An 11,593-nucleotide genomic window follows, 5' to 3' on the forward strand; every position below is an offset into this window, starting at 1 on the left:
GGTCACCACCCGGGCGGCGCGGCCTCCTTCTCCGCCAAGAGCCTGCGCGCCGGCGGCCGCGGAGGCCTCGATGCGGCGGCGGCGTGGCCGGCGCGCGAGGCGGCGCTTCGCGGGGCCCTCTCCCTCGCGGGCCGGGCGGCCGCGCCGGCGCCGCGCGGCCACGGGTACGCGGAGGCGTGGGGCCGCGGCGAGGCGGAGGAGGGCGCGGAGGAGCAGGCCGCCTACGCCTACCGCCGGCAGGCCTCCGGCGGAGCGGGCCACGCGGGCTCGAGCGTGAAGCGGGAGGGCGAGACGTACGCGGGCGTGGCCGGGGAGCCCACCTCCCTCTACCGGGCGGTGCTCCTGCGAGGGTGGGCGGGAGACGAGGGGGCGGCGGCGGCGATGGCCGGGGGGCGGGCGACGTTCGTGGACGATCCCGCGGCGACGGTGGCGGAGCAGGGGTACCCGCAGGCGTTCCCCGCGCAGGACCCGCGCGCCCCCCTGCACGGCTCGCTGGGCAGGCATTGCCACCATCGTTGTCAGCACCGTCATCAGCAGCAGCAGCAGCATGTTCTTCATCATCAGCAGCAGCAGAATCAGCAGAATTATTACCAGCAGCAGAGTTATCACCATCAGAATTATCAACAGAGTCATTATCAACACCATCAGCAGCAGCAGCAACATCAGAATCATCTTCAGCAGCAGGATCATCAGCAGCAGCATCAGCAGCCCTACACTTACCAAACGCCAGTCTACTGCAGCGTGGTCATCAAAAAGGAGACGGAGGTCATCCAAGCGTGCCTCTCTGACTTCGTGTCTCCCGCGTTCCCCGGCGCGGTCCGGGAGTCCTACTGAGTGAGGGTTCACGGTGAGCGAGCGTCCCCTCCGACGCCACAACCGCGTGCGCGCGTGCGAACATTTGCCGCAACGAGTCGGTGACGTGACAACGGCGTAACGGCAGCGCTGGACTCGCGAGACAGAGGCCCGCCGCTTTCTATTCCACGTCCCGGCGCGGCAGTTCAAACGCCGTGTGCACGCGTCCCAGACATCTCCCCACCACCTCCGTGTCCACTCTGAACGGGTTGAACCCTCACTCGAGAGATGGGTTTCACGTGGCGGGTGGGTAAAGTGTGGCTGCTCCCGTTTCCTCCAAGACGTCTGGGCACGCACCAGGCGGGGAGGAGTAGGCATCTCCCCTCCAGGCGGGGCTCTCTGTAGCTCATTGGGACAATTATAGCCGACGTAAAAATGGTCTCCCTGGACAACGCTCATCTCTATTGGTGACCTTGAGCCAGTGGTGGAAGTTCCACGTTCACATGGCAGGGAGCAGTCTCGTAAACGATGGGCAGGTGAAAATTCCACGTTCCTATGGCAGGGAGCAGTCTAGTAAACGTTGGGCAGGTGGAAATTCCACGTTCCCATGGCAGGGAGCAGTCTCATAAACGTTGGCCAGGTGTAGTCTTTGCGTGGGGAGGCGCGTTGCTTAGCACCCGAGTTAACATTGTCTCACTGTCTGTTGTTGCAGGAACTTGTTGTGAAGATTTACCCTGCCTCCTGCTGCCATTTCCGAGGTGTCACACAAGACACAAGGCATCCGTAGGTGCCGAGTTTCCTTCTTGCGAAAGCAAAGAATAGCCACCCGATATTAGCCATAGGTCACGACGACGTGAGGAGTCTTACGTGTTCGATGCGGCGCAGTCAAAAGCCATGAGGCCTACGGAGGATCAAGCCACAAGGCAGAGCGCTCGACCGGTGTGTGTGGCTTCGCGAAGCAATTCATTGCGTCCGCGCCTCCAGTGCCTGCGTAGACGTACGGCCTCGTTTGGAAAATACCCGCGGGGCTTTTTAAAAATACACCAGGCCTACACAGAATGTCGAGATTGCGTAGTGAATCAAGGGTAACGCAGTATACCGTTATCTTTTTTATTTTTTAAATCGATCCATTGGACAGTTGTTGAAATACCCGGTTAAAATTATAGCCGTGAGCACATTAAGGCACAAGTCTCACAAAGGTCCTTGAGATTCCAAAGCTAGCCATCACCTCCACATTAAATGGTCAAGGCCCACGGCTTGACCATTGAAAATGCACACGGCCTGCAAATAATTACGACCCTCAAAGCCACGTTATGATGATCCAGGCTCACAATCCTATCTCTACAAATATCTCATTTGGCGAGCGTTCTCAATCTCACAGTAACCCCAAATGTGCCCAGTCACATTTCAAACTAAGCAGGCTGGAGCCTGGTTCGAGCTGGGATTGTTGCGAAAGCCATTCACGACACAGCTGCTATAGGCGGCCAGCAAGGCGACGTCAACAGAGGGCGGTGCAGCAAAATCCACCCTTGTGCTGCACTACGCTTCCAACGTCTACGCTGCCCTGCCTCCACCAACGCGCGCTGACCAGCGTGGTGAAGTATGGTCACACAAAGGTCACGATCCGCAGTGGGTCGGCACGAAGGCTGCCCGGGCGCGTGTTGCGTCTCGTGATCCACGCCGGGGTTTCGTAACCCTCTTTGTAGAAGCTCCGGACGAAGCTTTGCTCGCTCGTGTGACGTCCACGCTCGGGGTGTGCGCGTGTACGCGCGTGTTTCTCTCTAGTCATGGGTGTCGGTGCTCAAACTTACTCATGACACCGAACCAAAACTCATTGTCATCCCACTGACGATTTACACCTTTCGACATTTTCACTCGTATTCCATGTATATTTATTTGTTATCCCTGGAGCAATGTTTTATGAATCGTGATTGCATTTGATTTTAATCCACGCTTAATTTCCGTTGGAAACCAAAACGCGTTGCCGTTTAATTTCGTGCGGTGTCGACAACACGGCTTTGTTGTCCTGTTTGAGAGCCGGCTGGTTGTTATTTTGTTCAACATTGTTGTGCTCGGCTTCCAGCAACAGCCTTCCACATACCCAGTGCCCTGTTTACCGTCAACACAACGGCTGCCGCGTGGCTGAGATTGAGTTGGGCCACAGGAGTGCGATTTGGGCCATGCAGCCCAAACTACGGGCCGTACTGTACACCCATGGAGACGCATAGAGGTACATAGAGATACATAGAGACCCAAAGACATTTAGAGATATATTAAAGACAAGCCACAGTAGTGTGATTGTGGCCATTCAACCGAAAATTTACACCATATTGTCAACCCATAGCAATACATAGAGACCCATAGCGATACATAGAGATCCATAGCGATACATAGAGACCCATAGAGATACATCGAGACCCATAGAGATACAAAGAGACACATTAAAGACATGCAACCCAAACTATGCACCATACTGTAAACCATTAGAGACCCATAGAGATACATGGATACCTAAAGCTATGCATAGATACCCATAGACATACATTTAAGACATGCAACCAAATATATGCACCATATTGTAAATCCATAGAGACTCGTAGAGATACATGGCGACCCATAGAGATACATAGAGACCCATAGATATACGTATGCATGGAGATGCAGTAACGACAAGCCACAGTGCGATTGTGGCCATGCTATGGAAACTAGAAACTATTTTGATGTTACTAGGTAAAGCCTACTGAGCTGTGTAGGTCTTTATCGGTAGCGATCTGGCCACAAATGATAGCTCAACGAAAGTGGCTTCTTGTGTGGAAATTTGTAGCAGCCAAATATTCTAAACGCGTGATTCTAAATGGAGGGAAAACCCGGAGGACCCGGAGAAAAATCCACGTGAGGAGAGAGAGAGATACACGCAAACTCCAAATATATAGCGGGCCTCAGGGTCGGTATCGAACCCACGACCTCATGTATACCAGGCGAGGTAGTTAACATCTCGCCACGGTGGCGTCCTATGCAACCCGAACTATGGACCATGTCGTGAACCAATGTGGTCAACGCGATCTCTCTCCCGAAGCCCTCTGGCCGTGGCCGGCACACCGCTAGAACATGTTGCTGCCATCACTGAGCAGGGAGAGAGTAATTGAGGATACACAGAGAGATGTAAAGCAACGAATCGATTTTAACTGTGATGATTGTTTTGTTATGCATTTTTTTCTTACGAATCGCAAATATCAGACTAACAGAATGACAAAGTGGCTCGCGGGTCTAATGGGTGGGTTGGAACTGTTGTCAGCACTGACCCAAGCCGTCGAAATTCCACATTCGTATGACAGGAACCAGTTTATCTTGAAGATGGGCTGAGTAATTCCACCAAAGAGGAATTAAACTTGCAACCTTACGTTTAATGTAATACTCTTAAGACGCCACTGTGGACATCTTACAAAGTGGTACTGATTTTAACGGCAGTATAAATGGTTATTTGCTGAGTAATTCCACCAAAGAGGAATTAAAACTTTCAACCATACGTTTATTGCAATACTCTGCACTATATTGAAGGTGGCCGAGTGTCAGTGGATGCCAGAATGGCTTTGTCGGACGTGCTGAGTCGGCACTGCTGATATCCTGCGTTCGAACCTGGGTTTCTGCCGCCCACTATTAAACCAGTTCCCATCCCTGTCACCCACATGACTGCACAAAAATCAGAGCAAACTGGATTTGGTTTTGCAGTCAATTTATGGAAGCCCCTGCATCGTACTAACGAACGTATGGTGTAATTTTGTTTTTAATCACCGCTCTTTACAGAGCATGACGGAGCGCCCTCTATTGTTGGGTGAGAGGGGCATATTGGTGGGGACCAGTTTGGAGAGGTCCCTATTGGCACGGCCACTATTGAAGGGGCTCTTTTACAGGTAGGAACAACAGTCCCACACTGCCCACCAGGGATTATTTGTCTGTCCGTCGTGCATAGCCACGCCCTCGATTTGTATTTCATAGAGTGCTTCGGGCGGGCTCAGCACCACGTGACGCGCCGCCCCACGCAGCTTGCGCCAAGTGACACGGATCGCACGAATGCGCTGTCCAACCAAGTTCCTACCTGCCCACTCCGAAGGAACGTGTTTAGGGTGGTTCCGATTAGCACGGCCCCTATTGGGGCGGACCCTATTGGACGGGCTCCTATTGACGCGGGCCCTATTGGGGCTGCCCCTTTAGTAGAGGCCCCTATTTGGGTGGTCCCTATTGGCGCGGCCCCTATTGGAGGGGCCCCGATTGGAGTGGCCCTATTGAATTGGGTCCGTGGCGTCCTCTCCCAGAGCCGCTCCCTGACTTGTCGTGAGGCTGCTGACCGTGGAAGTTGCAGAAAAATTGTTTCTTCGCTTCGCGCCCTCGCGGTGATATCACTCCTGAGATCGTCGTCGTCATCAGCCATGGCCAACCCACTGCTGGATGAAGGCCGCCCCGAGCCATCGGCATCTCTCGCGGCCCTGCGGTCCATCCCAACAAACCGCACGTGCGCGGATTTCAGCGCTACTTTGCACGTCACCTCGGAAGCGTTCCGTTCCTCGGCCGCCGCCACTCCGGTCCTCGCTCTGAGCCATCGGCCATCGTCCCTTCTAGCCACGATGCGTCGCGCCCAGAGCCCCGCTCGAGATATATCGTGCGCGGGAAATCATGATCGTATATTTGTGTCGATATGTAACCACTATGCATGTAAATGAAATGTCAAATCAATGTCATGCAAACAGGGCCGGATTCAGATTGTGTAGGCCCCTGGGGTACAGGTACTGTGAGGCCCCCCAGTAATATTTTCAAAAGGAAAACAAAGTTAAAGAGAAATAAAATGCCTTTTTTACAAGGCTGACAACAAATACAATTCAGCATTCACAAGTGAAATAACGTTTCACTTCATCTCTAGAGGCGCTCCAGCTGGTGGAAGCCCTGGGCTGCAACCCCTGGAGCCCCCACGCCTTGATCCGGCCCTGCGTGCAAATGCTGCGTACGAAGAGTGTCGCGTGGTGCGTGTGTTTGTGGACGGTGATTCGGAATGTTTGCCTTTAGATTTTTCGTATTCAAAAAAAAAATCATTTAATGATTATTAAACAAGAAAATGTAGTACAGAATTGTTGTGTGACAATGTCGCGTGTTTGTAGGCGTTACTTGTACCAAGCTATGCTTCACTTGGGATTTTTGCACCCTTTGGGGACTGTGCTTTGAAATTGTCAATCAGAATATTTATCCGTGCTGGAGGAATCCGATGAGCTATTAAGCTCATTTTCATAGACGTCCAGTCGGTTTCACAGATGCCCAGTAGGAAACCGTGTGAGTTGCTGTGCTTGCAAGAGCAGATTTGTGTAACTTATTTCGACACAATTTCGAGATGCGTCTTGCATTGTGGAGCGTCTTATAATCCGGTTGTTATACGGACAGTACTGTAGTTCAATAACACCAAGGTAATGTAACTTGGTTATCAAATATTTTAGTTCGAGAAGAAATGCAGCCGAGTTATACTAAACTCAACTTTTTTTTTTACCAGGTAAGGCCCACTGAGCGAAACAGCTCTTTTTCAGAAGCGACCTGGCCACAAATTATAGCTCAACGAAGTGGCTTATCACGTGGACATTTTTAGTAGCCAAATCCTCTCAACGCATTTTTCTAAATGTAGAGGGGAAAAACCGGAGGACCCAAAGAAAAATCCACGCGACCATGGGGAGAACATGCAGACTCCAATTATACAGCAGGCGTCAGAGTCTGGATCGAACCCACGACCTCCTGTATACCAGGCGAGGTAGTTCACATCTCGCTACTGTGGTGCCCTAATCAGTTGGGTGCGATTTGTAGTGGACTTGCCAAAGCATCATTGATTCACGGCAGTGTGACACTTGCTCTGCTGCTTTGCATAGAAGACTGCGCCCCGACGAACACCGACTCCTCTTGGTTTCACTTGGCTGGCTCCCGCGGTGCACCACCGCGGTGTCTGTAGGACCGGTGCCACTCCACTTACTGGTTTCGGAAGTCAGGAACCGTGTCCCAGTGGATGTGGGTTTTTTGTTGTTGGTCATGAACGCGCCGATTTAATTAAATGAATCCCACCGTTTCAACCGCCGCTCCGGGCGATTGATTTGATGGTAGACCCTGCGGGATCGCCGTCATTGAAAAAAACCACGGCAGCTTCCTTCACCCCGACCTCCCCCCGACTCTGTCACAGCCAGCAGACTCGGCAGATAGCGCGTGGCGGGGTAAGGTGCTGGGGGCGTAAATATAAATGTGTCGTTAAACCCCCACCACCCGACACAGCCAATTAGTAAGGGTTGTCACGTACACACCGCTGTGTTGGAGAGTGTGTGTTGGTGTGTTGGTACTCGAATGGTGAATGTTGTGGGTTTACTCTCCAACACACCGGCGTGCTGAACGAGTAATGTATTGGCGCAGTCGTGGATCGAGAGCTTTCTCTCTTGGAGGCTTTTCCCTCCACTTTTCCGCCAGCAGTCGACGTGCTTGAGCTATTGCAGGACCGCACCTTTGTTGCCTTAGCCGAGAGTCGCGGTTCTTAACCCGTACTGCAGCCTGCAACCCCTTTGGTTCTCGGAATCTTGCACCGCAGGTGAAGCAGCACTGGCCTGGGTGTTCACCTGTTCCGTGCAGGCATAGGCGTTCTTGCTGCCGTAAAATACATATTTAATAGAAAGTCAGGTGACAATTGAAATCCGTACAGTGACGCTGTTTTATGAAAAGTGTGTTTGCGGTGCCTTGTTGGTGGAATATGGGATTGGGGTTTGTGTCTAAAGGTGAGGGGGTGTTTATTTTGCTTTGCTTGTTTCTATATTTATTGAAGTTGTGTGTGTGTGATAATTTAAGCCACCGTCGCAAGCCATCCACTTGTGCCTTACACATCGTAATAATTTAAATTGATGAAGCGCCCTCAATCCTCGTGTGTTTTCAGTTTGCAAGGGAGCATGTGGCGACCGTTAAAGATGTACAATGTTAATGCGATGACCTCACCCGAATGTCTTAATATTTACTTAATTTTGTTACTCTCTGTTTTTTAAATAAAGCTCTGACTCCGGCGTGTTATCGTTCGTGTGTTGACACGAACACACCTTGCACGCATCAGAAGGTATCTGCATTACGGAATATGCGCGTGTGTGGGGTGTGCATCTATCAGGCGTAGAAGCCTGGGGAGCGGTAGTGTAGTGGTCAGCGCGATGCACTGTGAACCCGACGATCCGAGTTAAGATTCCCACTCACGGCCACCAACACCAGTGGCGATTGTATGAACCGGTTATGGGCCTCCCCTAGGTCGACTCAGCCTCAAAGGTACCTGGTGCGATGTAAAATCATCGCCACTCGGGAGATAAAGGCGGCCGGGCGTGGTGCTGGCCATCCACCCCATCGTGTGCCGTGCAGGCCTTCATAGGTGCTCGCGAACAGCACTTCCCCCGATAGTCTGTTCAGGCTATACGAGGGAGCTTTGTCTTTGTGGAGTGTGTATGTTCTCCCCCCGGTTTTCTCACATGCAGTGAGGGAAAAAAGTATTTGATCCCCTGCTGATTTTGTACGCTTGCCCACTGACAAAGAAATTATCAGTCTATAATTTTAATGGTAGGTTTATTTGAACAGATACAGAATAACAACAACAACATCCAGAAAAACACATGTCAAAAATGTTATAAATTGATTTGCATTTTAATGAGGGAAATAAGTATTTGACCCCCTCTCAATCAGAAAGATTTCTGGCTCCCAGGTGTCTTTTATACAGGTAACGAGCTGAGATTAGGAGCACACTCTTAAAAGGAGTGCTCCTAATCTCAGCTTGTTACCTGTAAATGTTCCTGCAAATGAATCAACTGAGATTTAACCAAGCAACATCACCCCCCCCCCCCCCCCGACTTCGCAAACTTCCCCCTCTGACAAAAAAGAGTCTTCAAAGTCGGCGAATCTCCCGCACAATACGTTCACCAACCCTCTGCATATCAGAATCAGAATACGCATTTGTACTGGAGGAATCCGATGAGCTATAAAGCTCTTCACACAACAACTGCCACCAACTTCGTTGTCCAGAGGCTCGCGTTTGAGACCCCATTGCCCTGCTCAGAAGCTCCAATGCGCCAGCCAAGCAATGTGTGTGTGTACGTTGAACTTCTTTCACACCGTACGTAGCCAGCCATGCTAATCGGAGGTGCGGGGGAACACCAAACTGAACTTTTATTTTATTTTACCAGGTAAGGCCCACTGAGCTATTAGCTTATTTTTCAGAAGCGACCTGGCCACACACGAGAGCTCAACGTAGTGGCTTATGAAGTGGACATTCACAGCAGCCAAATACTCTAAACGCGTGATGATGTTGATTCTAAATGTGGAGGGAAAACCCGGAGGACCCAGAGAAAAATCCACGCGACCACGTGGGAGAGAGAGAGAGACGCGCCAACTCAAAATATACAGCAGCAGGCGTCAGGCTCGGGATCGATCCCACGACCCCCCGTACACCAGGCGAGGTAGTTAACATCTCCTAGCCACCGCGGCGCCCTGCACGCTCCACGTCTCTCTCTTTTTCTACGATCAGAGGAAACAAGAAGATGCGCGGTGTAGTCGGCACTTTGCTTCGTTCATCATTTCGGTTTTTTTATGCTTTGCTTTATGTGCCCTCCCTTTTTTCAATGAAATATTTCACAAAAGATTTCACGCTCTGCTCTCCTCCTTCTTACCCGCCCCCTCTCTTTCTATACTCCATCTCTCTCCCCCTCCCCTCTCTCCCTACTCTTTGTCTATGTTCCCCCTGTTTTCTATGTAATATTTGTAATGTTGTTTTTTTTTAACTACGACAAGTGCTGCATCTGCACACAGCCCTTCTCGCAGCCCCACGGCCTCCGACGGGTAGCTCAGATCTGCACGCAGATCTCTCCGTCTTCTCTCCACCGAGCACTCAGGGCAAGCGACTCCCTTGCAGCGTGCCTCCTGCTCGCTACGAGAACAGTCATTGCCACCGATGCTTCGTGCCAGCAACAAGTTATGATTGTCATCTCAAAATAATACATTTTGTAGTTACACTTTTTATTATGATTATTATTGAACGGGTTGTGTGTTGCTCAACAGCTCATTTGATTAAGTTTGAGTTGTTTTGTTATGTGATTCTCATCAGGCCCCATGTGTCAAGTGTAGTCTTCCAATCCTCATTGTCCACTCTCGCTACTGACCTCTTGTGTTTATGCAGAAGGGCCATCGACCGAATCGGCAACGATTATAATCTGCCTTACTCTTGGGTAGTTCCAAATCCCTGACAAAGGCTTTCAGTTCACCTGTATTCGTTGGGTCTTTCGGTAAAGTCACGTAGATAGGTTCAAAGAAAATAACAAAAAAAACTACGACGTTTCTATCGCAACACAAGTGGTCGTCATCAGGTATGTATGAATGAGAAAACAACCTAGTAAACTCAGAGAGTCGGCTAACAACAATCAACACCCTACCTGGTTGATTAGGTTCTTCCAAAGATGTATCAATTTGAGAGAGAGACAAAACACAGACACGGAGACACATAGACAGACACATCAGCAGAGAGAGACAACACAGAGACACAGAGAGAGACACACAACATAGGCACACAGAGAAACAACACCTCTGTGTCGAGGCCTTAAATAGAGAGAGAGGGGGGGGGTAGAAAAATTAGCATGTCAATGAGAGAGTTGTGTGGAAATCCACCCCGTAGCGGCCGGAGGAGAGAAAAAACAAATGGACATATAGACAAACAAGCCTGGCATATTTTAGAGAGAGAAATAGGAAGTTTGAGAAAACAAATTTAGTAAAATTTGGAAATGTAATGCAATGCAACACTTGAGTCGGTAAATAACAGGTGAACGCATAGCCTGGTTGAAAATTTGCCAGGCTTGTTAGCCTTTGTAACTTTCTGACCCTCCCCTATTGGACATCTGTGAAAAAGAGCTTTACAGCTCATCGGATTCCTCCAGTTTAAATATTCTGATTTTGACCAATACACAACCACCACCACGGTGGCAGCGGCTGCCCTTTCTCAGTCACGAAGTTAAACGCGTGGCGTTCACAACTCGATATATTGCGAATCTGCACGGAAAACCGGTAACCTTTTTATTTTCTTCTTCATGGTTCTTTCGGTAAAGTCACGTAGTAGGGAAGTAATAAATAATAAAAAAATAAAACATAATAAAATATTATTATATTATATTATTTTATTATGTTTTATTTTTATTATTTTATTACTTCCCTTCTACGTGACTTTACCGAAAGAACCAAGAAGATGAATTCCTGCAGTCACGAAAGCTTTAAATCGAAATTTAACCTTTTTATTATTATTCTGAATTCATTCGGTTTCTGCTCCAAAAAAACGATACGGTACTGTGTTGACTGGGCAGCCGTCGTCACTGTGTTTGATGGGCAGCCTTGGTCACTGTGTTGACTGGGCAGCCTTGGTCACTGTGTTGACTGGGCAGCCTTGGTCACTGTGTTGACTGGGCAGCCTTGGTCACTGTGTTGACTGGGCAGCCTTGGTCACTGTGACTGGTCAGCTGTGGTCACTGTGACTGGGCAGCCTTGGTCACTGTGTAGACTGGGCAGCTGTGGTTACTGTGACTGGGCAGCTGTGGTTACTGTGGTGACTGGGCAGCTGTGGTCACTGTGACTGGGCAGCTGTGGTCACTGCCTAGACTGGGCAGCTGTGGTCACTGTGTAGACTGGGCAGCTGTGGTTACTGTGACTGGGCAGCTGTGGTCACTGTGTAGACTGGGCAGCTGTGGTCACTGTGTTGACTGGGCAGCTGTGGTCACTGTGTTGACTG

At 50.2% G+C, this 11,593-nt stretch overlaps 1 long non-coding RNA gene across 1 annotated transcript; it reads left to right on the forward strand.

The window, feature by feature from the left end:
- Positions 1–416: 416 nt before the first annotated feature.
- On the forward strand, positions 417–7,855 carry LOC144733483 (uncharacterized). The gene is made up of 2 exons (XR_013588370.1): positions 417–847; positions 1,505–7,855. It is a non-coding gene; the product is annotated as an uncharacterized LOC144733483 (long non-coding RNA).
- Positions 7,856–11,593: the final 3,738 nt, after the last annotated feature.

The sequence above is a fragment of the Lampetra planeri genome, chromosome 47 (assembly GCF_965212315.1).
Source record: "Lampetra planeri chromosome 47, kcLamPlan1.2.h2, whole genome shotgun sequence".
Taxonomy (NCBI): Eukaryota; Metazoa; Chordata; class Hyperoartia; order Petromyzontiformes; family Petromyzontidae; genus Lampetra; species Lampetra planeri.